Here is a 27,878-nt window from a genome sequence, read left to right on the forward strand (position 1 = left end):
ACTCCCCTTTGAAGAACACAGGTGCCAACCCGAGGCCCACGGTGCACCTCGTGGCATCAACACTATGATCAGACGCTCGCAGAGCATCTGCAGACGGAGGAAAAGGTTAAAATCGGACACCCGAGCACTGGTCCGGCGGCTGCCCCGGCCTGGCCCGTCTTCTCTACTTCTTGCTTTCCTTCGGTACCAACACCGGGCAGGGACAAGTCAGGGTTCTGTGGACTCTCTCGCTCACTCTATCGCTCGCTTGCTATCTGTCTTTCAAATAAGTAAATAGTCTTAAGAAAATAATGACCAAAAAGTGTCGAGCACCCACATGCCCATCAGGTGGTGAGTGGGGAACACGCTGCGATGCGTCCACGCCCAGAACGCCACTTGGCGATGTAAGGAGATGGTGGATGGAAGGACCGGGAAAGCGTTCTGCAGAAGGAAGGCAGCCAGACCCACGGGCCGCGGACGGTATGATCTCATTACGTGGAACGTCCAGAGCAGGCAAGGCCATCGCGAAAATAAGCGGCTGACGGGGGTGAGAGGACGGGGATCAGAACTAGCCGTTCATGGGCGTAGGTTTCCTTTTAGGGTGGTGGAAATGTTCTGGAATAAGCGGTCATGGTCATGCAACGTAGTCGATAGACAAAACCCACTGACGAGCACACGTTAAAAATCGCGAACTTTACGTCATGCGAATTCTATCTCAATGTAAAAGATCATTTATGTATAAAAGGGCTGTAAGGAGCAGGAGAGTTAGGACTGGTGGGTAGGGTTGTATTTTACTGGATCAGCCTTTTGAAAAATCGGTTCCCTGGTAGGCCTCTTCTTCTGTGAGCAGAGCCCTTACCTGCCAGAGCCATTTGTTTAAATCTGTGTCAGTAAATTCTTTTCACGGCACCTGATGGATCATACGCGCTCAACAAATGGGGAATGAATGAATATATATGTATATATATGAGAACCTCACATTCCATTTCCTAATGGACGAGGTTTCTAAAAATACTCAACTTCAGGGCGTAGCAGGAAAGCCTGGCCGACTTGCTCCCCTGATCGTAAAGTATGAGGGTAGTGGTCCAGCTAAATGCAAAATTCGCACCAGCGTCCTTGGCCGCGGGCCCCAGTTCCACGGGCATCCGACTCCATGAGCTGTTGGAACCAGGCATTTCTGAACGTTGAGATGCCTTCAGTTCTATCAAGTGACATCTTGAAACCTAAAAAGTCCTCAGAATAAAACAAACCAGGTTTCCTTAGTGGTAAAGCCACGCTGTCCCTACAGCACACTTAGATAGGAAAGGGCACGGGGCCAAGCGGGCGACGATAGCCAGGAATAGAAAACCCCGAAAGATTTTGAAGTGACGATGTCGAAAGGACTGTCTGAGCCTCGGGAGCAGCTCAACCACCCCTGAATTGTGTTTCTAATGCATATCCGAGCCGGGACTGCCCGGGCCCCCCAGCGCGTAGGAACCCATATAAGCCAAATCCTACATTGACGGAGGAGGAAACCAAGAACCGGGGACGCAGAAGGACCCGTCTGAGTCCACCCTGCCGACGAGGGTCCCAGTGGAGCCCAGAGCCCAGACTCCTCGATTTCCGGTTTTGTCCTTTCCCGCAGCTAGGATTCTAGGCCTTATGCTCCTCTTAAACCACCTGGGACGTGCTGAAAAAAAATTCTGGAATTTTACTGTGGCGAAGGTGACCGTAATGGGTTTCAACCAGAGTCACAAATTTTATCAATACCGTAAATGAAGGTTTGGCCCAGTTTCAGTAGGAAAAACATCTCGTGCTTGCCTGTAGGCTGCTCACCCGGTCACTGATGCCTGGAACTACCTGCAAAGTCTCAATCCTTCCCATAAAGGCAGCCATATCCCTTCGGGCGGGCGCTCTTGTCCCCAGACAGGCGACTCCCGTGAGTGTCGCCCATTCTCCGAGGTCGTTCCTGGGGTTGGGAGGACAGCCGCCCTCGACTTCGAGCTTTGCCAAGAACAAGTCATATAATTTATAGCAGAACTGAGGAAGGTATCACCTGCAAATTGGCTGCATATCTATCTTTCTGAGCCATAAGTGAGGTGTTCTTGGGAGGTGACACCCCATGGCAAAGTGTTAGCTCCTTTGGAGGCAGAGGCGGCGAGGACCAACTGCAGAGGCCCGCGTGGAGGACAGCACCCGGTTAGGCCCGCCCAGCACCTGTTTTGCCTTCTTTTTGATCAAAGTGCGCTGGTTTTCCTTTGGAGAACACGGGCCCCTCTCAGTCCATGAGATGTGGACAAAACTAAAACCTACCACCAACACCCCACCCTCCCCGCCACTGCGACTGAGATGTGCACGACCAGAAAGTTCCACCCTCACCGCTATGACTGGATCACAGACGACCCCGTAAGAAACACAAGCCCGTGAGACCCTACAGACAGACTTCCACGGACGTTCTGGAAAAGGGAAGCTCTGTTGGCCCTTAAGTCACCCGCTGCGAGAGCCACTGGAGGCTGCCCTCCGGAGAGGCCCACTCTAGGTGAAGGCCACATGGGGCAAGGGTGAGGGGGGAGCTCAGTGGACGCCTGGATCCTGCCCTACCTGAAGCGAGACCTGCGTGGGCTTTACTCCCATCTGACCTTCCGTGGACCCGAGCTTCGTCTCGATTTCTATCATCTGCCGGGCAGACAGACACTGCCACGCGGCGGTTACACAGACTCCCAAAACACAGAAACGAGACGCGGATCCTGGTGCAGCCACTCTCTGGTTATGAGACCCTGAGAAGTTACACAAGCTCGATTTCAGTTTGCTCATCTGCAGAAGGAGGCCAACAACACCCATTGCTGTGAGCGACGACGAGTCCATACTCTACCCAAAGCACCTGCCACGTCGTCAGTGTCCGACAGGTTCGAGCTCTGATTTTTTAATGAACGAACTCTAACAAAAGCAACCTAATCCGAGCAGCCCCGGTGGCTCAGCGGTTTAGCGCCGCCTTCAGTCCAGGGCGGGATCCTGGAGACCCGGAATCGAGTCCCACGTCGGGCTCCCTGCATGGAGCCTGCTTCTCCCTCTGCCTCTCTCTCTCTCTCTCTCTCTGTCTCTCGTGAATAAATTTTTAAAAATCTTAAAAAAAAAAAAAGCAACCTGATCCCTGCTGCTGCAAGATTACAGCTCCAACGATATTATTTCATTTCTACTAAGCTTCACCGGTATGCGAGGGAAAGTTGGCCTGTAAACAGCCCATCGAAGGGTAGATCTGAATATCACAGTTACTCTTGTGCCTAAAGAGTTGGAAATGACATAGAAGGAAATGCTCATGGCAGTCCACCAAGAGATGAGGAAGGCTGAACTCTACTTGGAGACGTTCAAAAGAAAAAAAAAAAAAAGCAAATCTTTCAACCTGTTCATAAAAACTCCCAGAAGAAATTGCAATGAAATGAAAGAAAAATAGTGAAGATTGCCTGATAGTTAGATTTTTCTTCTATCTTTGTTTTTCTTTCTTTTTGCAGGTCTATTTCTGTGAGCATGGACCGTGCTTCGGTCTGGAAGGCTTTACTGTCTGCACATGCTCTGGCCACACCACTGGGCTTTTAGGATATTGGTTTAAGAGTCAGAGAATCACAGGGCTGGCTCAGTCGGGGGAGCATGCAACCGTCCATCTCAAGGCTGTGAGATTCAAATAAATAAATAAATAAATAATAAATAAATAAATAAATAAATAAATAAATAAATAAATATTTTTTTCTTTTTTTTTTTAAGCGTGGAGAATCACATTAGAGTCATGCGAGGTTAAAAGATCCAAAGGAGACAATTTTACCAAACACTTCCATCTTACCAAGGGAAAAACTTGGCCTAAGACCACCTCGCTAGACACTGGAAGTGTTGGAATTCTGACCTGACATTGCAACTGACTCAGAAACTCCTGGGGGGAGACTCTAGCGACTGGACCAGCTCACCCGGTGTGTGCTCGATGCCACGAATGCTTCAGGGACCCCTTTGCATATCACCTCTTCCAAAACACTTTCCCCCGGGGTGACTAGAAGAAACCCTAAGAGACCCCTAACTCTGGGAAAAAAAACAAAGGGCTGCGGAAGGGGAAGGAGGTGGGGGGGTTGGGGTGACTGGGGGATGGGCACAGAGGGGGTACGTGATGGGATGAGCCCTAGGTGTCGTACTCTATGTCAGCAAATCGAACTCCGATAAAAACACAATAAATAAATAAATAAATCCATCTGAAAAAAGAAAAAGAAACAAATCCTCCCAACTTTCAGTTTCCAGAGCAGGTGATTTTTGCTTCCGTTTCTGCCGTTGTTCTTCTCCAGGTGCGCTTCTGTGCCGTCCTCGCCACGTCCCCAGGAGGGGCCCCTGTCCTTTCCCTTCTCTACCCCCAGTGTCAGACACCGTGCTGCAGGGCCTACTACCCACTTCGGAACCGGGTGCCAAAAACCGGGCTGTTGCTGTGTTTTGGGACCGAGCCACTGAATCCGAGTGGCTTAAGTTTGGGAACAGGCCTGAGCTGCACAGACGCAGGACGCCGGCCCGTCCCCGCCTGCTGCACGCGGAAGGGGCGGCAGGACCGGCTCCGGCCCGGGAAGCGTAGGCACAAGTGGTGTGCGGCACTCGGGGCTGGGCCAGTGCAAGGCCCCTGTGAGAAGCCCGTCTTAGCTCCCCGCTCCCCTGTATCAAGGAGCCACACGCAGGGGAAAGGGGCCGGGAAATGAAGCGGCTGTTGCGCAGGCAGCGGGGACACCTGGGAGCCACTGGCCTTACATCTGGCTCCGGGTGAGCCACAGACATGCCTTTGCTACGTCCGATCGCCAAGATGCGGGGTCAGTCGGTTCCTGCAGCACCATCCAGCCCGAGGAGCCGACGCCAAAGCACAAGCCTTGTGACAGGGACATTCTTCGGGGAGTCGCTGCATTCGGAGAGGCCGCGGGAGTTGAGGCATCGGAGACCTTGAAAGCAGGTTCAGTGGAGCATTTTTTATTATTATCCTGCGGTGCTGGGATCCCTGGGTGGTGCAGCGGTTTGGCGCCTGCCTTTGGCCCAGGGCTCGATCCTGGAGACCGGCGATCGCATCCCACGTTGGGCTCCCGGTGCATGGAGCCTGCTTCTCCCTCTGCCTGTGTCTCTGCCTCTCTCTCTCTCTCTGTGACTATCATAAAAAAAAAAAAAAAATTATTCTGCGGTGCTCCAGATGCGCTCAGGGACCCGCCGCCTTAATGAAGTTTCATTATCAAGGTGTCTGAACCGAGGCCAAAATTACAACCGACTCCAAAGAGGAGACTCAAGAATATGAGCCTCGTCGTCAAGAGCTTCTTTCTCTTCCGCGCCCGTTTCTTTCTGGGCCAAGATGTGAGCTCCCTCTCTCCCCGCTGCACGCCTCTCCAAATCGGGATTTGGGTAAAACACGACACCGGTGAACTTCGCAATGTTCGCAGCCACCACCCCGCCAACTTGGCCTCCTCCAAGAGGCGCTTAGAAAGCCACAAAGACCCGCATCTGGGGTCGTGGTGCAAATGCCACGTCTCGGAGGTACACGAGTCCGCTCCCCAGGAGCCCGGGGGTGCTGCTCCCCCTTCCTCGCCAGCGGGAACCCGAAGTGGCAAGTGCTTCAGGCCGCGGGCTTCCCAGAGCGCCTGGGCTGGGGGCCAGCACGCGCGAGGCCACGACCGCGGAAGAAAGGGGCTCACCACGGGCCTGGGACGATCGCGGACGGGCGTGCCCACTTCCAGCGGGAAAGTGCCCCGGGAGCCTTGCATCCATCAGTTTTCCTAGAAAACGTGGTCACCCAGGTGCCACCCGCGACCCCCTCGCTCACTTCCCAGAGCCGGGCTCACAACCCATCGGGGGTCATTTTAGCTCTTCTCTTCCTCAGTATGACAAAACCTCTCTTCAACCGGAACCATGTCGTTTCTTAAAAAGTCCTCATTTCAGTACAAAGCTCTGCAGATGACAAAGGCTCTAGGTCCCAGGATTTGTTCAGAAATCGGAAAGACGCGAGCGCCCTTGATATTTTTTGTGCCCGAGCCTGGATTGCCTTAGAAGGGTCACCCGGCGAGGATAAACCCAGACGGGCCTCAGATCCCCGAGCCCCTCAGCCTGGGTCCCCTCGGGGGGGACACGGAAGTGACCGTCCCAGACGTCTGCGGCCACTCCGAGGGTCGCACGAGACAAGGCCCGTGAGGCACTTAGCACGAGTAGCAAGCACCCAGGAAGCCAGGACCCCGCCTTCCCTGAAGCCGACAGAGAACCCTGGGGAGAAGCCGGGGAGGGCAGAGCCAGAAGTTCTTGGAATTATCGCCAGACACGGAGGCTGCCTGGGCCTCTGCGGGTTTGGGCCACTCCGAGCCGCAGCCCTGGTCCAAGTGGGTGAGCCAGGCGCAGGCGCCGCTCTGGACTTCCCAGGGTGCGGCCGCAGGAATTTACAGCAATAGCTGGCGACGGCCGCCGAGTTTGTGTCTGCGTCCGCCGTGCGGCCCGGCGTGACCGGATCCCTCCCGGGAAGCTGTTCCAGATTGCAGCCCTTTACCCGGCCAGACACGCGTGAGAATGAATCCACATGTGTCTGCGACGTCGCGCGTCCAATAACGGTGACTTTGGATATTGCGAGACTAAAGGACCAGAGAGATGGTCTCGGCGTGCAAGGGTCAGGGAAGCGTTTACCACGGAAGGAAGCCGTGACCGGGGTTCTGAGGGATGAACAGGAGTTCGGTAAGTGGACGCCTGAGGAGATGCCTCGGGTCCAGTGAACGTGACAAAGCTGCGGAGCGCTGACTCGTGACAACTCTGACCGGGATCCCAGGGTTCCAATCCCAGCTCTTCCTGTCGCTGCCCGCCCCATACCGGAGCAAGGCCCGTGGTTTCCCAGGGGTTCCTGTGTGGGTCACGTGCATGCACGCGAATGCAGGAGCTGTCTTCAGTCTGCTGCGGGTACGGGCGGTTCACCCCCGTGTGGGTTGGACACCTGGCGGCGTCCCTGGCCTCTCCCCACTGCCTGCCGGGGACGTCTGCAGACCTCGCCAGCTGTGAGGAGAGTCACCCCTGGCTGCAAGCACCTGCACGGACAGTGCCCGCTCTCGGCATCCGCCACGAGTGCCGCTGAGCGCCACCTGCATCCCTAAGCTCCCTGCAGCCCAGCCCCACAGCCCCACAGCCCAACAGCCCCATGACCCCAACCCCACAGCCCCACAGCCCCAACTCTGCAGCCCCACAGCCCCAACCCCCCAACCCCATAGCCCTAAATCCCACAGCCACAACCCTATGACCCAATGACCTGATGACCCCATGGTCCCACAGCCCCATGACCCCACAACCCCATGACCCTGCAGCCCCGCAGCTCCAACCCCATGACCCCACAGCCTCATAGCCCCATGACCCCACAACCCCACAGCTCCAACCCCACAGCCCCATGATCCCACGGCCCCACAGCCCCACAACCCCACGACCCCATGGCCCCACAGCCCCACAGCCCCAAGACCCCACGGCCCCACAGCCTGCGGAGAGAGGTCCTGTGCAGCTACCCAGAGAAGTGCAGAGGGGGAAGAGGGTGGGCCCCCTGGGCAGCCCACCAGGGGGACTCAGCTGAACCTCAGTCCGGCTCCCTGGAGCGGGCACCACGGGCTGAGGCCACTCGCGAGGGGCTGTTGGGGAAGCCGCCTGAGTCATCCTCTCTTCTCGAGGTGACACCTTGAGCCGGCACCAGGACCCCTCCGGCCCCCAACCCCGAGCGCCCGCCCCACACCTCGCACCCCCCAGGCTGCAGCTCGCCCGCACCTTGCCCCGCTGCCTGGGTGGCCGCGCCCTGACCCAGGCCGTCCTCTCCTGGACGCTCCGCTCCCGCCTGGGTCTCCAGGCCGCACGCACGGCGCACAGAGGGCGCCCCACGGGCCGAGCCTTGAGTGACCCAACGGAGGGATGGATGAATGAATGCGGGGCCCACCTGCCTGGCGACGTCATGCCGAGAAGTCCGGGGCGCAAGGACGAGGGCCTCCCTCTGCCTCCGCCCCGCCCCGGCCTCACGTTCTCTCTCTTTCTCTCTAATAAATAAATAAAACCCTTAGAAAACAACAGCAAGGCCCAGCGTCTGCATACAGTGAGCAGCAGCATCAGTGACGAAGGTGCACTGTCCTCGCGTCAGGAAAGACCACTTAGTAGTCGTGGGACCTTGGAGCCGCAAGGGGGCCCAGGGGGCAGCTCCGTGGGGGCTCCAAGGGGGACAGGCTTGCATTTCCCACCCCGGGCTGCTGAGTTTGCTGCCACCACTGTGAGGACACGCGAGCCATGCTTCACGGGCTGCAAACACAGGCCGCGCTGACGCCGGGGCCCACGGAGGAGACGTGGGAGGAAAAAGGCCACAGGCCCGACCGCACTCGGGGCCCAGCCGCCGGTGAGGGAAATGTGTGAGGTGTGACCGTGGCCCCACGCTTCCCGCCCCGCGGCTGACAACCGATTCCAGCAGGCTCCGCGGGCGCGGCACCCGGGGGACCCTTGCACCCCGACATCGGGGCTCCCGGGTGCAAAGCGGCTCCTCGGAGACCGAGTGCTCTTAGCGCCACGACCCGGGCTCGGGGAGTCCTGCGCCGTGCGCCCCCTCGGAAGCTGTGAAATAGGGGCTTTCAAAACACAGAGCTCATGCTTGACCGCACAACTGCTGTCATTTCCTGCCTCGGACTTTCACAAGCGGCACTTCCTGGGTGTAGCTGCGTGACGAAAGGCCCAGCGACTGGCTCAACACAGGCCCGGGAGTCCGCAAGGTGCTTCGGCGCTCCAAGCCCATTTCTCCTTTTTTTTTTTTTTTAAAGATTTTATTTATTTATTCATGAGAGACACACACACAGAGAGAGAGAGAGACAGAGACAGAGACACAGGCAGAGGGAGAAGCAGGCTCCATGCAGGGACCTGGGTGCAGGACTCGATCCCGGGACCCCGGGGTCACACCCTGGGCCAAAGGCAGGCGCTAAACCGCTGAGCCCCTCAGGGATCCTCTCGGAGTCCGTTTTTGAAAAAATATCTGCCAAGCCGCATCTGGAGCGGGTTTAAGGATCCAGGGTGGGGGACCCCAGGGGGCTCCTCATTGGGGCGTGACCCCGGGGTCCTGGGATCAGGTCTCGCATCGGGCTCCCTGCTCAGGGGGCCGCCTGCCTCTCCCTCTGCCTGGCTCTCTGCGTCTCTCCTGAATAAGTACATTTTTTAAGTCTTTTTTTTTTTTTTTAAAGAGCACAGGGGTCGCCTTCCACTTACCCGAATTTCCGCTCGCTCGAATGTCTGCCCCACATCCCAGCCCAGGCCACCTCCCCCGGCGCTGCTGTCGCCCGGCCTCAGGGATCCCTGTCCCATTTCCTGCGCCCGCTCCTCCCTGGGGACGCCCGGCCGCCACCCCCGTCCCCCATCCCCTCGCGGCCTGGAAAACAGCTCAGGCCTCCTCTAATCTAAACACCAAGTTAGAGGAAAACAAACCAGCAAGAGAAGCGTCAGCCCCTCTCCGTCACCAACGTCCAAGTGTCGCCTTGCGCCCCCGGCCATGGCTCAGGCCGCTGACGTGAGGAGCGGCTCTGCTGCCCAGGCCCACGGGTGGGGATGTGGCTCCGAGGCGCGATGTGGGCCTGGGCAGCGGCCTTCTCAGGGCCCCTCCGATGACTGGCACCTTCAGCCACGTTGGGATCCCTGGTGCCCCAGCGGTTTGGTCCCACGTCGGGCTCCCCACATGGAGCCTGCTTCTCCCTCTGCCTGGGTCTCTGCCTCCCTCTCTGTCATTCATGAATAAATAAATAAAATCTGTAAGAATAATAAAAATAAAAATGAAATAAAACGTGAACTGGGGGACACCGAGGAACACCCCGGTTGCAGGAGGGAGCGCAGGCCCTGGGTGCCCACAGGCTATAGGCCCCTCGCCGGGCGTTTCCAGCCGGGTGGGGGGGAGGCAGTAGCTGGAGCCGAGGCCTCTGTGGGGCCGCCGTGCAGAGCAGAGTGACCGCGGACCTCTCCGCTCCCGGGACCAGCTTTCCTCCGGGCACCTGCAGCCTCCCGCGAACGCCAACTAAACCTTCACGAGGGCCTGCAAGGTCAAATGGTCGCTCCTGTCGGGGCCGTGGGGAGAACAGACACGGCCGCGGGCACCCCGGGCCCCGGACCCCCCACGACGCGGAGGCCAGACGCTCGGTCTCGTCGCAGGGCTGCTGACCCAGGTCGCTTGTCCAGGGGCCGGGCCGTCACCCACAGAATGAGTCCTGCTGCTGGAGCCGCGCTCCGGGCAGGGACCTCCTCCGTAAGCCACCCCAAATCAACGGCGACAACAGCCCCCGCGTTACCAAGGGCGTCTTCGACGGGGAGCAGACGAATCAACGACAGACGTCGGGCAGGTAACCTGTGCTTCTCCGCGGGGCTGGCCCGGAGCTTTGCTGCTCAAGACCGTGGCCTGCGGGTCGGTGGCACAGCCCGCTGACGTCGTCGGGGACCCCGGGCCTCACTCCAGATGTCGTCAATCAGAACGGGCATTTGCACGGGTGCCCCACAATGCGGGAGGGTATGGAAGCCTGGGAAGTGGCCCCCGCGGGACAAGGGATGTCTGTCCCCCCCCCCCCCGCCCCCGTCCGTCTCCTGCACGCAGCCCTAAAGCTTCCACAGGCTTCCTCCGCTGTCAGGCTCTCAGTTTCCCTCCTGGTGACACCGGCGGGCTCGGGGGAGAAGCCTCCAGGTGCCTGGACATGTCGGGCGTTGACAGCCTCTGCCCCGTGACCCCCCCCCCACCCCCGAGTGGGGCCCAGGGGTGCAGGCAGCTACCGCGGGGAGCACGGAGAGCCGCGCGTCCGGGAAGGAAGCCCAGCCCGTGCTCTCCACACTCGCCTGGTGTGCGTGTCACACGCGGTCGGAGTAAAGCTCGCCTTTCCCACGGGGAGACGCCCGCTCTCGTGTCTCATGAAACGTGGCCTCACCGTCTGCTTTCCCACTCCCGAGGGAAGCGGAGGAGGCACCTCTCCCCTCCCGGGACACGGGGTGGCCGGAGCGGACGGGAACGTCAGCGCAGCCACCACCGGGCCTGTCCCCGCGGCGGGAAGAGCTGCGCACGGAGGGCACACAGGGCGGAGGGCCAGGGCCTCTGCTCCAGCCCTTGTCGCCAGGCCGCACCTTTTGGGCCCATTCTCCTGGATCCTCCCATTTCTCAGAGAGAAGCCGGAAATATGGATTTTTTTATGTGAAATTCCCATTTTTTAATGTTGGCGATTAATTCGACTTCTTTAAACGTCGTGCGGGCCAAACAAAACACATGTACGAGCCAAAATCTACACCCTCTGGACTGTGGTCTCCATGTCCCTTAGAGCAAAGTCCCCAAAGAGAGCATGTTCCTGGCTTGGCTCGGGGTGGAGGCCCCCGCGGTCCTGTCGAGGACGCAGAGCGGGAGCCGCGGGAAGACCCGCAGCACAGGGCCACCCTCGGGGCCGGGGCCGGGGCCGGGCGGCAGGGGATGTTCCCAGAGAAACGGCCTGAGCTGGGCGGCCGCCCCAGTCCGTGTGTCACGTTGACAGAAAAATAGGAGATTCTAGGAGACGGGAAACCATATAGATTTATTGGGGCATAAGCTCATTCTTTTCAGTTCTCGGTCCCGTGGGCGTTGACACAGGTACGCAGTCGCGTTTAATCACTGCCACGGCCAACACTGAGCAAGTCCGGCACACACAGCCCCCCTCCCCGATTTCCCCACATGTCCCCTTAAGGGCGGCCCCGTCCCCGGGGTTCCCGACAGCCGCCCACCTGCTCTCTGCGCCTCCAGGTGAGCCGTTCTCGGGGTGTCCTGCAAGTGGCGTCCTCCTGTGGACAGCCTGTGAGTCTGGCGTCTTTCACGGGGCACAAAGCGCCTGTGCCTTGATCGGGATCCTGCACACGGGCCAGCAGCTCGGTCCTCCTGCCGCCGAGCTCACCGCCGCACGGGCGCCCCGCAGCGCCTTCCCCGCCTGCCAACCAAAGGACACGCGGAGACTGGGAGCAGAGCCCCTGCAACCAGTCACACAGAGGCTGTGGTAGGAAAATAGTCTTAATTCGTCTTGGGTAAACTACCCAGGAGTGGGATTTTTTTTAGGTCTTATGGTAAGCGTATGCTTCACTTAACAAGAGATCGCAAATCTGTCGTCCAAAGTGGCTGGATGGACCTGGAGGGTATGATGCTGAGTGAAATAGGTCAATCGGAGAAGGACAGACATTAAATGGTCTCATTCATTTGGGGAATATAAAAAATAGCAAGAGGGAATAAAGGGGAAAGGAGAAAAAAATGAGAGGGAAATATCAGAAAGGGAGACAGAACATGAAGACTCCTAACTCTGGGAAAAGAACTAGGGGTGGTGGAGGGGAGGAGGGCGGGGGGTGGGGGTGACTGGGTGATGGGCACTGAGGGGGACACTTGACGGGGTGAGCACTGGGTGTTATTCTGTATGTTGGCAAATTGAACACCAATAAAAAATAAATTTATTAAAATAAAATAAAATAAAATAATAAAATAATAAAATAATAAAAATAAAAAATAAAAAATAAAAAATAAAAAAAAACAAAGTGGCTGAACCATTTGACATCCCCAAGAGCTACACGTGAGAGGCGTCGCTGCTCCGTATCCTCCCCGGCGCTTGCCCTCGTCAGCGCTTTGGTTTTGCTTTAGCCGCCCTGAGAGCATGCGGAGTCCACACACCCATTTGGGTTTTGTTTTTGTTTTTGTTTTTTTTGATGAATCGTGCCACATGCAGCTCGTCCGCTAAACCTGTGGCCTCGGCCCAACCAACTGAATACTATTTCTGATGCGACGTCCCATCCTTGCACGGCCCATCCGTCTCCCGCACATCCACATGTGTAATGAGGTAAGTGATTTTTAATTCCACCGGATTCAAATCCCCCCCCCATCCCGACGTGACTTACAGCCGTTATGCTCCTGAGCTTTGAGGGATCGTGGACAAATGCCGAGAAAGAAAAAAAAAAAAGGCACTTTGAATCGCTCTTTCACCAGTTAAAAATCACACCGAAACTCAACGTAAACATAAAAGAAGTGGTCAGATGCGGGTCACGTATTAACGGTGTCTGCTGAGCCTGGAGACGAGGCGCAGCTACAGAAACGCCTTGGCTCCTCACTGTCCGCGGCCCTCTGGCCCCGCACGAGGCTCCGCCGGACTCACAAGCGATCTTTTGAGAAGACGCCGAGAAGGCGAGCGGCACACATTTCCTGGCAATAAACTTAAAAGGTTGCTGCAGCATTCCAGAGATTTTCGACCCAGTTCCTCCGGCCGCCGCATCTGCAATCCGCCGATCCTCCCAACTGGTGTTTTCACGTCTTATCCTCACAAACGTCTCTGCAAACGCCTTCCTCTCCGCCACCCCGTCGGGCAAACGCGGCCTCTTCCGCCTCCTAGAACCCAGAAATCTCACTAAAGCCGCTCAACGCCTGCGAGATGCAGCCAGTTGGAGCCAAAACACGTTTTCAGGTAAGCCGGTTGGGCTCACCCTTGGCTACCAGACGATTCTGTTCGCGAAACGGCCCGGCGGTCCCACTCTCAGGGACGGAGGCGTCCAGCAAGGTGAAGGGGCTCAGGGCCGAACGAAGTTAGATAAAAGCAAAACCAGGACTGGAAAAGTGACGGCTGCCAGACTGTGTCACCGGCCTCGGTTCTCACACTCCCGGGAGCCACATGCCTTCGGCCGTGTGTTTCCTCCCACTGACGTTGGTGCAGCCCGGAGATTTGCTGGGGCCCACGGGACGACTCAGGAGCAGCGGTGGGTGAGCTCCGCGTCTCGGCCTTCAGACGTCCCACGGGTTCTGCTCATCGGACCTTTCCTCTGCCGTCCCCATGAGACGGACCTGTCCCGGGCCGCCCAGTGACCCAGGAAGATGAAGACAGAGACGGGGCCTGCACACCTACCCCGTCACGTGCAGCCTGGGGCAGCTGAACCCCAAGCAAGCCCATGCGTGACCCGTAACGGATGCCTGGCCCGGGTTGTCAGGTAGCAAAAGCCAACTGATGGAAGCACATTCCCGCGTCGGCAGCTCTACCTGGAGAGAAACGACGCCAGCTGCTCGGTGCGCGTTACCCTGCCCGCTGGCCACGCAGGCTGACTCGTAACAGGAGAAACGTAGGGGAGGGGCCCTCACAGGCCCACGCCGCCCTGGGGAAGGCCGTTGCAGATGCTTCGTCGTCACTGCCCAAGGGACGAGGGCAGGAGCTGAAGTCACCTAGTCCCACAGAACCTCCCGTGCCTTTTCTCCTGTTCCTACATCACTGGTTCCCACCTGGGGGTGATTCTGCTCCGCAGGGAACATTCGACAATATTGGAAAACATGCAAGGTCGTCACGCCTGCGGGGGAGGGAGGCGTTACTGGCCCTCGGTGAGGAGCGGACAGGGCTGCTGCCCAAGCCCACCATGCACGGCTCAGCCCCAACGGCAGGGACCATCCGGCCCAAACGGCCGTGGTGCTGACGTTGAGAAACGGTTCTAAGCTTTACATTGAAGACCACGTAAGTTTGGGTCTGAGGAACCGTGTGGTCAAAAGGTATCCAAAATTATGGAATTTATCCCTTTTACAAATCCAAGCCGACTTTCTGTATCCAACAGGCAACATACATGAATACCTACTTTCATCCAAGTATAAATGACTCTTTTTCCATAAATGTCCTGAGTAAATAATACCCGATTGAAGAAAACCTTCCTTTGAACATTTCTGTAGATCTAGAAATAATTACTCGTACCTCAGTTTAGCTGTCAGGAAAATCCCACTTCTTTCCAAGTGTTTTGGGATAAACAAATAAATAGGCAAAGGCGTCCACGTCTGGTGGGGTCCCCCTGCCCCAATCCCCCTGAAGGGCTTTAAAATGTGACAGTTACAACGGTCGGGGCTATGAGGCCTTTTGGGGTGCAACTGCTGTATTATAACAATATCCTTTAGTGTTTCAGTAACTAAACCCTCTTAATGACATCCTAGGGAGACCTGCTTGATATTGAATTCTAGCCTCAACGTCTTGGGTCCGAGCCAAGAAAAATAACCCACTCCCCAGAATCACTGAGGATTGATGGGGGGGGGGTCGTCAGGTTAGTGAGTCAACTGTGGTTGAATATGGGTGTGGAATAGTATATATGGGGCTCTTTCTGCTGAAAGGCCATGTTTTGGCCAGGACCTCCAAAATCATGGAGCTGGCAAGACTGGGCATGGCCGGGAAGAGCCAGAGTGTGAAGGCTTTCAAGGCATCGACGTCTAACCGTAGGCTCTATGCATTTTTGAAAGCACAAAGGACTTTAAATGTAGAACTCAACTCAAGAGAGGACCCAAGATGGTACCCAAGAGGGGACCCATTGATTGGCTTGAAGACCCCAGGCACTAGAGTAGCCTCGTCGTGTAGAACTGAGGCTGAGGACCATGATAATATTCTTTATCTGAGAGTCTGATTATTGTTGACTTGTGCCAAACTTAACTACTACTGGCTTGCTCGCCTAACTTTACGAGGGGACAAGAGGATTCACCGGCTGAAGCGGCTGCCCTTGACACGGGTGGAAGCAGATGCTCTGTCCGTGGATTTAGGCTGAGCCCCCCCAACACCGTGCGGTTTGGTTGAGGCCACCAGCAGGAGACAAGAGAGACGGGTCGAGAGGGTGGGTGTCTGAGGTCCTCACGCTCACTCCACCCGGGGAAAGCTCCGGTCTCTCCGTCCCACATGCTGAAGCCCCTGCCTAACTTCTCACCCTTAAAACGTAGATTCTGCGACTGAAGAGTTTGAAAAGCCGACGTGCCAAACGGCCGTGGTCCCTGGCCCGGGAGGAACATCGCTGGAAAAAATGAGGGGGAAAAAATGGGGACCGTGACCCCAGGGCCCAGAGTCTTTGGGAGAGAGGCCCTGGACTTTTCTGAGCAAGACAACCCTTTAGAAAAGAGAAGTTGGCCTCTCTGTTGGAAGGCTCCTCCCCGATGTCATTCACGCGAGGGGGCTCGTGTCATTTATTGTCCTGACTGGGCCGCTTCTGAGAGTGAAGTGGGGTTCTACGAAAACGTATTGGTGCATACAGAGGCGTGATAAACCTTGACTATGGGTGGGTGAACCGGAATGTGAGGTCACCCGGATTCAAGGAGTTCCCGGCCGTATTGACCATGGTCTTAGAGAGAAAACGGGACCTGTATCTAAGAAAGCCACTGGAGCGAACTGCTGTCGCTTCGACTAAAGAAGACAGTTAACTTACACGACTGGGTTGACCATCCTCCGTCCACACCAAGGGCTTTTGGGTTTTTTTGGTTTGTTTGGGTTTTTTTGGCCTTTGTTTTTGTTTTTGTTTTTGGTCCACTAAATGGGAGAAGAGAGAGAAAACCCTTCGTAATGTTTCTTTCATAGTCATCTCGTGACTTTACATGACGGGCCGTGGGGAATGGGTGACTGTGGGACTGTCCAGCTGAAATCTCTAAAATGACAGGGAAACGTGCGCGTGTGCCATGGCTCATGGTTAGTGCCCAGGAGGAGATGTGGGGACAGCATCCACCCATCTCCAAAGGCCCCGGACGCTGCCCTGGCGGCAGACCCGCGCATCCCTGCCTCTCCTGTTTACCACCATTGGCCACTCCCGTGCCCCCGACCCCAAAGCCGTTCAGATTCTGTTTGGGTGATAGTTAACACGTCTAACCACTTCACCAAAAGACCAACAAGGGGAAACCACCAGCGCAAGAGAAGGTCAGCTTATTACAAGCTCCGGCCGCCTCACACCTTGTGTTTGTTCATGGAGTTTCCCAGAATGTTCCCTTCTGACAGCCTAATTTATGACTTTCCTTGAGCTGCCAAGTCATCACCCAGCAGACTTCTCCCCTTACTCCTGCTGGGCTCACCAGCTACGGGCTCCTCGTGGAGCATGAAACAAAAGCGCTCGGACCAGGCGCCAGGGTGACCCACATCGGGCACAAACACCCTACCTGTCACTCACGGCCACACTTGGCAATCGGCAGTAACGCGGGCAGCCAAGTAATGACGGCAGGGAAGCTGGAGGAAGAAATTTATGAGTTTCAATCTAAATGCTTGGCATGCTGTGTAGCTGGAGGGCTGGGCTCCTCCGTCGAAAATGGAGAACTGTCGCACGAGTGTGGGGTAAGAGCTCCGGGGCACCTATAGAGGGTCTCGTAGGCCCTCACAGGCCCTCGCCCTCCGGGGGCTTCCGGATCTCTCCCTGAGGGATTAGCAAACAGAGGAGGAAGACCAAGCTACAAGCATCAGGACCAAACCCCAACGCGGTTCCTGGGGCCAACAGCACTTACGTGGTGACCACCTCCCTGTGGGAGAACCGGGGTCGGTCTTTATTTACTTCCCCCTGGCTTTTTGGATTTTTCTAAATTTTCAACTTTAAACACATAACCCATTTATAATCAGAAAAATACAAATGTGGATAGAAAAAGGTTGTGGAGGGACACCTGGGTGGCTCCGTGGTTGAGCGTCTGCCTTTGGCTCAGAGCGTGATCCCGGGTCCTGGGATCAAGTCCCACATCGGGGTCCCTGTTCAGCGAGGTGTCTGCTTCTCCCTCTCCCTCTTCTGCCCCCCCTGCTTGCTCTCCCTCTCTCTCTCTCTCTCTGTGAAATAAATAAATAAAATCTCTAATAAGAAGAAGGAGAAGGAGAAGGAGGAGAAGAAAAGGCCCTCTGTGGCCTTCACATCCTTTGCCAACCCGGCCAGGCCCATCAACTATACTGGAGCCCGAGCGGGGCGCTCAGGCCAAAGGAGCGTCTTTGTGAAGAGAATGGCTCAGCCGGATGAGATCACGCCAGTCCGTGTCCCCGATGGCGCGGAATAAAACATGTGGACGATCCCCCTCCCTTAGAGAACCACCACGGGATCATTTCTCTCACCTCATCTAGCAGAGATTTGAACTAATGTGTTTTTCCTTCTTCATTTGTACCTGGTTGTCTCTTTTTCTCAGATTTTTCCCTTCTCGGCCCCCCCCCCCCCCATCACACACGGGCCATCGACCTCTCTCTCAGTAAAGGGAGTCGTCCACACCGGGCCACACCTGTTGACCCCCCTGGACCCCAGATTCCCACCTGTGAATTCAGGGGTTTGGATTGAGGGTCTCCAGTTAGGACGCCACCTGGCAGGTGCAATCCGCAAGCCACACCATGTCCACTACATCATTTTACCTTCAAAGACCCTGGACAGGGGACGCGATAGGCCTGCTTCCCGGGGTCGGGCGGGCACTGAGGTTCTCTGTAGCAGAGGGGAAACCCAGATGCCCCGGTGAGAAGCCCAGGGCCCCTTCCTCTTTGCCCCCAGCACGTCTAAGGGCCCTTCAAGCTCCCAGACTGTGCTGCTGCTCCTGCCCGGGGCCCCGTCCCCCTCAGGGATGTCCTCTGCATGTTGGCCCCAGCGGCCGCAGCGTCCTGCCCCAGAGGCATTCCGGAGGCTCGCTTGGCACCTGCAGGATGCAGGGATGAAGTGCTCCCTTTAATCTTCACCCCCGTGGGTCTGGAACATCAGAGCCGGCCCCTGAGAGCACGAAATTTAGTCTGGGTTGTCTGTGGGCTGCATCTGGCCGGCCTTTCCGCGGCCCGTGCCTTCCCTACAGCTGGCGGCCAGGAGGAGGCTGCAGGCCCGCCTGCTGGGGGCCCGGGCGAATGTGGGAGCTCAGGGGGCGGGGGGCGGGGAGCCGGAGGATTTTCTGGATTCTGCAGCGGCTTGCCCTCTGGCTTTCATCTGTCTCTTCGTGTGCGGCTGACGTGTTCTCTACATGTGCCCCGTGCCATGGCCTCCGTCCTTCCTTCCAGAAGGTCCTTGCCTCCACGACAGAGTCGCTGGCTGAAGAGGGAAAAACTGACGTGATTCAAACCTTGGAAACCAGGTGAGCGCGAAGGCTCCTCAGCCACGCAGAGCCTGGGGTCCACCTGTGCACCTGGGTATGCAAAACCCACCCCCTGGCCTGAACCGGTGCTGTGTACCCCTGCTGTCCAGCGGAGATTTGTAACAGCTGCTCCTTTCATGGTCACACGTTTCCCTGCTTGGGCCGTAGTTACCTGTGGGCCTACCCAGGACGCGAGCCCCCAGGCTGCCAGGTCGCAGCAGCTCCGAGCTGCAAGGCCCAGCGAGGCCGGGCACACTGAGCAGCGCCCCAGGGGCCTGGAACTGCCCTCGAACCACCCGGGAGGAATTTAAGCTCCGTAGGCATGTCCCTCAGACCCCGTCAAGCCTCCGAGGTCCTCCCCCCGTGTCCGCTGTGTGTCCACGGCTCCCAGCCCTGGAAGACGTCCTCGGCGTGCACGGAGCAACGCTGCCAACGAGCCGGCCACCGCGCGGCACAGACTCTGGGCAGAAAGGAAAAAGGGAGAGGGATTTGCGAGCCCCCCCAAGTGTGCCCCCAGCTGTGGGATGTCCTTGCTCCGCTCTCTCCGCGTGGCCAGCAACGTGGGGACGCGGCATCACTTCCCCTCTCACAGGCGGGAAAGCTGACGCACCGCACTCAGGGAAACGGCTCAGGATCCCAAGAAGGCGCTTCGGCTGGGCCGGGATTCGAACTTGGCTCCTCCTGAGCCCAGAGCTCAGAACGTTGCTCCTGCTGGGGCCTGGGGCCTCCCACGGGCATCCCCTCGTTACCGCCTTTCTCCACTGGGGTTCAGGATGGGGAGAAGAAAGTGTGTGGACCGCCCTCTCCTCTTCGGCCCAGGGGCCTGTCCCGCGGGGGCGGATTTCTGGAAGAACATGGGGGTCGGGCTGAAGAAATGGTCTCCGTCCACCTCCAATAACTGGGGAGCATCTGCTCTCTGCGCTGACCAGACCGGGTAAGCAGGTGCCGAGGGCCAGGAGGGCTGGCAGGTGGCTCCAGCCCCGGGAGTGTCACCACGGAGCGGGTTTCCTGCCTGACATCGAGCAGGGTGGCCTCCTCTGGAAGGTCCTGGAGCTCTCGCGGCCACAGCAAGCCCCAGGAGGCCGGGGCAGGGCCCGGAGGGGCCTGGGGAGCAGCTGTGAGTGGCCAGCAGCCGGGAGCCGCCCTGGGGCGGGGGGACAGGGGAGCAGGGTCCCCAGCTGTGCCACAGGCCCGACAGGATGGAAGACCAACGTCCCCCCGAGGAAACAGGAGGAAGGTGAAGGGGACGCCTGAGTGGCTCGGGGCATGACCCCCGGGGCCTGGGATCGAGTCCCGCATCAGTCTCCCCACAGGGAGCCTGCTTCTCCCTCCACCTGTGTCTCTGCCTCTCTCTGTGTCTCAGATAAATACGCACACACACATCATAGAGGAGAGTCAACAGGGAGCCCAAACTCCCCTTTAGATTCCGATGCGGGTTCGCGCCGGCTTCCTGTCTACACATCCCGCCAGGCGCCGCCCGCAGCCAGGGCCAGGACCCGCTTGGCTCCCAGTGGGAACCGCATCGCCCGCTCTGTACGTCCCATGTCCGGGCCCCATGTTTCCCGGAGTGCGGCCCAAGGCCCGAGGGACACAGTGCGGCGACCCCGTCGGCCCCATCCCCCGCGTCCCTGGGCCCAGTAGGACCCCCACACGTGGGCCCCGCAGTGGGACGCAGCGCAGACGTGGTCCTTGGATGGTTTGCTGAGGATCTACCGTGCGCCCGGCCGCCGATGCCAGGATGGGAGGGGTCTCGGCTCCGGGCGAGGCGGCCCAGCTGTGTTTCAGGGGCCCCGTAGCAGGGGCGGCGGCACAGAAACCAGCAAAGCTGAGACGGACAAGCGGGTGGAACTTGAGTGGTCGGTAGAGAGAGGAAAGGCTGTCCTCAGCCCTCGGGCCTTGGCTCCCTGGCGCACTCACCTGGCACCCTGAGGGCCCTGCTCTGAGCCCGCCCGCCCTGGCGCTCCCCGCCGTCACCCAGCAGGCCCCCGTGGGGAGGCCCGGCTGCAGCAGGAGGCCCGGGACCCAGCGCCCCACCCAAATGCCCCTATACTCTAGGGGGAAAGAGGAGCACGCGAGTAACGGTGAAATGGGATAAGCCCCAAAGAAGAGGTCCAGAGTCCCCGAAGGACGTTCCAAAGGACGGTAAGTCATGCCTGCTGGCGGAGGCCAAGAGGGACTTCATGGAGATTCGGGATGGAAGTGGAGACCAGCCCCCCAGAGCCCCCGAGACTAGAATTTCAGGGACCAAAAGGCAAGGAGGGAGGAGGGGGCACAGGAGACACGCAGAGGAGAGACACTCAGCGACGTCAGGGGAGGTGGGAAGAGGGCAGAGAGGCTGAGACGTAGAGCGGAAGGCGGGCAGAGCACGGCTCGGCCCCCGAGGGACTAAGACGCCCTCCCTCTCGGGGTGGGTGGGGGGCGGGCGCCCGGCAGCGTCACCCATGACGGGATCCGCAGCGGGGGAACCCGGCCTGGAGACCGGCTGCAAGCAGAGGGCCTTGTCACCCCCGCCCTGGGGACCTGGGCGGCCTGGGCGCGGTGTCCCCCGAGCTGTGGGCTGGAGGGATCAAAATGATGGCTCTACAGGGACACTGTCTAGGACCTGGGGGGGTTAAACTACGTATTATATATTATATGATACAACTGTATTATATCATTATAATGAATGTTACAATATATATAACAAATATATGTAATATATGTGTGTATAATATATAAAAGTATATATATTAAATATATATTATAACATTCACTATAATAAAATAATGTAGTTGTATCATATAATATATAATACGTGGTTTAACCCCCCCCAGGTCCTAGATGGTGGAGGGTATCTATAGATTTATATTATCCTAGTATATTATGTAACTACATTATACATGTGCACAGATGTGTATGTATAGGGTATAAAACCAGTCATAGAATAAAATATATATATTACTCATAATGAACTCCTGCCGTCTGGCAAATTTCGTGTTTACTTTTTTGCTCTGCGTAGATTCGCGTGTGTAAATCTGCAGATGGCAAGTCACCCGTCTCCCCTTCCAAGACAAGGACCATCCTCTTTGTCATCTGTTCAATTCCCTTGCTCTTTTCCCCCGACCGCCTTCCTCTCTTGAGGCTACTGCGGGCCTTTAAGGCATTTCTATTTATATTTCATTGCTTCTACATCTCTGACACGGCCAACGACATCAGCGTGTGTGTGTGTGTGTGTGTGTGTCCGCACAGATATCCATAAAGATATATGTGTCCATATAAAATATCGCTGTAAAAATATATAACCATAGGGTCACCTGGGCGGCTCGGTCAGTTAAGCATCCGACTCTTGGTTTCAGCCCAGGTCATGATCTCAGGGTGGTGACATGGAGCCCCGCATCGGGGAGCCTGCTTCAGACCCTCTCCCTCGGCCTCTCCCCGCTGCTCACATGCTCGCTCTCTCTAAATAAATAAATACATAAATAAAAATGAAATATATATGAATGTAGGTTATATACCTACGTGAATTCCATATGCACATATTTTTAATCTACACACTTTGCAGATGTGATTAAGGCTGCAGACCTTGAGGAGGGACGATTATCCTGGGTCACTCAGGTGGGCCCAACCCAGTCACGTGAAGCCTTAGAAGTGCGGAACCACTTTCTTTTCCCAGCTGAGATCAGAGAGACAGAGAGAGACAGAGAGACAGAGAGAGACTGGCGACAGAGGGTCGTAAGGATGTGATGCTGGCTTTGGAGATGGAGCAGAGAGACACAAGCCAAAGGATGTGGGCGGCCTCTGAACTGGAAGAGGCCAGGAAACAATTTCCCCCCGAGAGCCTCCAGAAGGAGCAAGAAGACACACAAGGACGAGGTCGCCTGCCTCACCTACCTCGTCGCCTACTAGTTGTAGGGCCGGTGGCCTGAGAGAGTCACTCCAGCTCCCTGAGTCTCCTTGGCCTCAAACGCAATGAGGGCGATGCCTTGTCATGGAGGGTCAGGAGGCTCGGTCGGGTCCCAGATCCGTGACCTCGGGCTCCTCATGCTATGGCCAGTCAGTAGGAAGTGTCAGTGTTTCTGCAAAAGTAGCTAATTCAACATTATCAGACCATGTCCCCTTTCTGCTCAGAACCTTCCAGAGACTCCTCTTCTTACTCACAGAAAACCTAAAGACTTCCCCTGTTCCCAAGGCCCTCCTGACACCATCTGACCCTGTTTCCTCTCTGACTGCATGTTCTTCTACTCTTCCCCTTGCTGACTGTGCTTCGGTCACCCTGGGGGCCTGGCTGTGGCTGGGGCACACCAGCAGCTTCCAGCCTCAGGCCACTTGCACGCACTGTTCTCTCTGCCTGGAATCCTCTTGCTCCACGTCCACGTGGCTTTTTCTCCCACAGCTCAAACGTTACCGTCTTTTTGAACCTTCCCTAATAACCCGGCTTAATTGCAGTAACCCCCAACCAAACACGCCTCATGCCCTCCTCCAAGCTTCTCCGTAGTAATCCGGTCTTCTGACATAACACTTGTTATTTTTTTTAAAGATTTTATTTATTTATTTATTTATTTTTTTATTTATTTATTTGAGACACAAAGAGAGAGAGAAAAAGGAGCAGAGACACAGGCAGAGGGAGAAGCAGGCTCCATGCAGGGAGCCCGACATGGGACTTGATCCCGGGTCTCCAAGATCACGCCCCGGGCTGAAGGCGGCGTTAAACCGCTGAGCCACCCGGGCTGCCCCATAACACGTGTTTTGTTCGTCTTGCTTACTTGGTTTCCTCCACTGGAATGGAAGCTCTACGAAGGCTTCTCGTGGAGGACATGTAATAGGAAATCGAGAAACATGTTTGAGGAGAGCTCATGATGTGATGAGCACTCAGTGTTATACTACATGTTGGCAAATAGAATTAAAATGAAAAGCAAATTAAAGAAGAAAAATGTTTGAATGAATCAATCAGCATGCACACAACTCTATAATCAGAGAAGAAATATCAGCCGTCTCTCTAACGACCCATCCTTTCCGTTACAAAGGGAAAGTGAAGCTACAAGAGCCTCACATTGTCCCGTCAACGCAGAGCAGCAACTAAGGCCTCGACTGACCTTGCTGAGCCCAACCGACCCAGCGAGGGGTGGAAACACGCTCCAAGGTCTCGAGAGACCCAGCCCTGGTCTCCCAGACAGAGAGCCGGCCTTCCGGTTTCCCAGCCCCCCGCCTCCAGGCCCAGGGAGAGCAGGAAGTGTGGGGGCGTGTGAAGAGGGACACAGCAGAAGACAGACTCACGGGTGACGGGCTGGAGGACTTCCTCTGTAGCCGGTCCCAGCACATGGGGCTCCGTGTGCCTTCACCGAGAGCAGAAGACTGAGGCCAGAACGCAGGGGCCGGTGCGCCTCCATCCAACCCAGGTGGACTTGGGGCCCACGGTGCCCAGCAGAAGACGGATGTGGTCCGTGCCCGAGGGCGTTCCCACGTCCCGGCGCTGCACCGTTAGGAGGACAAACTCAGTCCACGTTCTGCACCCAGTGTCCAGGCCGATGGGGCGGGATCCCCACGAGGGTCCCAGTGTCTTAGACTCGGGAACTGTGTGCTGGGTTTAAGGCAAGCTCGAACCAGGCCAACGGAGACTCTGGCCTTGGCCCTGCCACACTCACGAGACCAGCACCCACTTCCTAGAGGAAGGACCACGTGCACTTGACTTACCGCCGCGTCCCCAGACCCAGCACAGCGGCCCATCCTCTCCACAAATGCTTGTTTCCTAAAATACCCGACTCCTCCGAGCCTCGGGATCGTCACACCCACTTCCTGAAGCTGTGAAGATGACATGAAATCAAGGATCTGGGTCCCTATGCAGTGCCCGGTACATGACAAGCACTCGTTTAAGTGAGCTGCCCCTTGGGTGGCCCCGGTGGTGCTATGGTGGTGGAGGAGGGGTAGTTGGCGCCCGGGAAACGCCGGTCCATCCTGAGGTCCCTAATGCTCTGTTCAATCTGGAATTTTGGTCTAAGCACGGGCTTGAGGAGTTGGGTACCAGAGCAATCCGCCTCTCCCCGCCAAGGCCTGATGGACAAGAGCCGAAGCTCTGCAAAGGAGAAGAATGTTACGTCTGTATCCCAGCCCCCGGGATGCCCGGGCAGAGCTGAAACAGCGCGACTCCGCCCCGCCCACGTGTTCCGGCGACGTGGGGCCGGCTCCCTCCCTGTCTGGGCCCGGCGGGCAGCCGAGGAGGCCACCAGGGTCCGTTGTACCTGCTGCATGGGTTTATCGGAGCAAAGGTGGGCGAGCAGAACATTGTTCCAGGCTTTTCTGGGAAAAAAGAAAATGCGAAAGGTCCTTTCCCTAACTAGGGATGTTCACGCGAGCCCCAGCGAAGCTTCCCATGAAGTTCACTTGCCCATTTCCTCAGCAGGTCCACGGGCCGCCCACTGGGGGTTAAATAAAGATCTAAGGCCTGGGACGCTTGGGAGGGCTCAGGGGTCAAGTGTGTGCCTTCGGCTCTGGTCGTGACCCCGGGGTCCCGGAATCGAGTCCCGCGTCAGACTCCCCACGGGGACCCTGCTTCTCCCTCTGCCTGTGTCTCTGCCTCTCTCTGTGTCTCTCATGAATAAATAAATAAAATCTTTAAAAAAAAAAAGCTCTAAGGCCTTTTTAGAAGTGAAATACCGTAGGATTCCCCTCAAAGCTTTGAGGTCCAGCTCCACACCTACTTGGCCAAGACGTGTGGGTGTCGCACCGACAGGCCGAACCATACGTATTTTGAAATACTTTCTTTGAAAACTTTTTTTTTTTTTCCAACACTTTCTCGCTGTGGTAATAATAGAGAGGAGATCTCTTCCAGAAATAAAAGCAAAGAGCCCTGCCCAGCGCCAAAGAGGTTTGCGAAAGAGGTCTGTAAGCATGAGTCCTGGTCAAAACGGGGAATGTCTCTCAAAGAAACAGAAAATGCAAGGACTCAAACAGTTTCAAGCAGTGACCCCAAGTCACCGGGGCGAGGCATGCCCGCCACCTCTTTCTTATTTTAGAGTCTTCACTTCCAATTGAGCAGTTTGATCAACAGCAGCGATCGGGTTAGTGCCGAGTAGTGGGACCTTCTGACTTTTCTTCGGTTTTGGTTTTTGTTCTTGTTTTCAGGAGAGGGAAGCAGCCAGCGCTCAGGGTCCTGTCCTGTCGAGCCACCACGGAGGGCGGAGACACGCCGCGGGACCAGCCCACGCAGCCGCGGGAGGCCTTCCCACGGGGCTGCCGTTGTCCTCCGTCCTCTTACTGAGCACCTCCTGTGCCTTACTCCGGGTGTGGGAACGCGGGCGGCGGTGAACGAGGACTGGGCCCCTCGCCCTGGAGCTCGGGGCCGGAAGGCGTGTGGAAGAGGGCCCTGCGCAAGCGGATAAACGCAACGAAACACGATAGCGTGATAAGCAGAGTGTGTGCAAAGCGTGAGGCCGGGGCAGCGTGGGCCCAGTTCCTGGATGGGGACATGTGGGTCTCCTCTGAAAGGACAACTAGGAACCCGTCAGAGAAATGACGGAACCGCAGGCCAAACCCACAGGCTCTGCTTCATCTGGGACTTTGCTTTACTTTGAAAAGCTGCCTGAGGGGCGCCTGGGGGGCTCGACAGCGAAGCGTCTGCCCTCGGCTCAGGTCATGACCTCAGGGTCCCGGGATCGAGCCCCACGTCGGGCTCCCGGCTCCGCGGGGCGGCTGCGTCTCCCTCTGCCCCTCCCCTGCTCGTGCTCGCTCTCTTTCTCTCAAATGAATAAATGAAATCTTTAACAAACAAAGTCTGAAGTCGCCCTCCCAATGATCCGGCGATACGGCCCGTGCCGAGGTCTCTGTGCTTCATCTGAGGCCGTGGGTGCAGCAACTGGACCAGAAGGAAGGGCGCTGCGAACACCGCAGGAGCCTGCCCTTCGCGAGGTGACTCGCCCCCTGCCCCTCACCCTGGGCTTGATATTGAGAAACCCAAGGATGGCCACAGCCCCAGGCCACTGTGTGCAGAAATAGGAAATGTCACTCAGAGAGTCCTCCCCTGTGTGTAACCAGAATCATCAGCCTCGAGATTTGGGAACTAAGTGGCTTGGCCATTCTGCACGTAAGCCGTGCGCACCGGTCCAAAGGAGACCAGTGAGCAACAATTCAATTTAGAGTTCACTGAACCCTCTGGTTTGGGAAGGAAATTGCTGGTAATCGATTGCAGCAAGCGCACAGGCTCGGGGCCAGGAAGAGAAGAATCACTTTAATGGGCAAAGCAGATGTTGCTAAATTCATTGCAAAAGTGAGGTGGGCGCAGAGCCAGGCCTTGCATGAGAGATGCCGGCCGATGTGCTCTTCTGAATGAAGAAAACAGAGACACTTCAAAAGGGGGTTCTGCGAGGGGAGCCAGAGGTCTGTGTCCCCGCGACATTGAATAAAAGAAAATGCACCGGGCTGTTCGGGTCGCCTGCACCGCTCCAGGACTTCAAGCTGTTAACATCTCGTAAGGACTTTAAGCAAATCCAAAATACCAGCTAACAACCGTCTGGGGAGCCTTTACTCGGTTCCAAGGAGAGCACGTGGGCGGGGGGGCAGCGCCTCAGCATCAGACCTGCTTCTCCCATCAGTGACTTGGCTGCACCATCCGGAGGCTGTAGGGCCCTGGGCGAAGCTCTTAATCTCCCTCCCTCAGTTTTATCAGCTGCGAAATGGGCCTAATCTCTCTTACGACTCAAGAGCAGGTGTGAGGATCAACAGCCGCGTGTGCAAAGTACAGCGGAGAAGTGCCCTCGAGCACGGTGTGCTTCCAGGGCCCCGACGCGGCCGGTGTCACGGGGCCGTGGGACGGCGGGCCCGGTGGCCTGAGCTCAGAGCCGCTGCCCCCCCCCTCCCGCCCACCCCACGGAGGAGGGCGTCACAGGCCACGTGCTTGGGCGGACGCTCAGCTCCATGGAACCCGTCTCCGGCCCGGGGAGGCCCCCGAGCGTCCTGGGAATGTTTACCCCAAGCAGCTTCCGGCGTGACCCCCCGGATAAGGGTGGATTCCAGTTTCCCAGATGGAGATACTCCCTTCTTATCTGTTCCCACTCTCTTCCGGGGCCTTCGACGGTGACCCAGGGCCCCTCCTGGGAGGATCATCACAGCTCCTCTGAAC

The 27,878-nt window shown here is 57.1% G+C and overlaps 1 long non-coding RNA gene across 3 annotated transcripts; it reads right to left on the bottom strand.

The window, feature by feature from the left end:
- Window positions 1–11,524: 11,524 nt before the first annotated feature.
- Window positions 11,525–27,573, bottom strand: LOC140619783 (uncharacterized). 3 transcript variants are annotated; one of them, XR_012019569.1, is made up of 3 exons: window positions 24,041–27,573; window positions 22,658–22,810; window positions 11,525–11,909 (listed from the first exon to the last, which is right to left on the bottom strand). It is a non-coding gene; the product is annotated as an uncharacterized lncRNA (long non-coding RNA). The 3 variants fall into 3 exon arrangements; XR_012019571.1 differs by lacking the exon at window positions 11,525–11,909 and adding an exon at window positions 12,443–19,631; XR_012019570.1 differs by lacking the exon at window positions 11,525–11,909 and adding an exon at window positions 21,600–22,225.
- Between the last annotated feature and the right edge of the window lie 305 nt (window positions 27,574–27,878).

Source organism: Canis lupus, chromosome 27 (assembly GCF_048164855.1).
Source record: "Canis lupus baileyi chromosome 27, mCanLup2.hap1, whole genome shotgun sequence".
Lineage (NCBI taxonomy): Eukaryota > Metazoa > Chordata > Mammalia > Carnivora > Canidae > Canis > Canis lupus.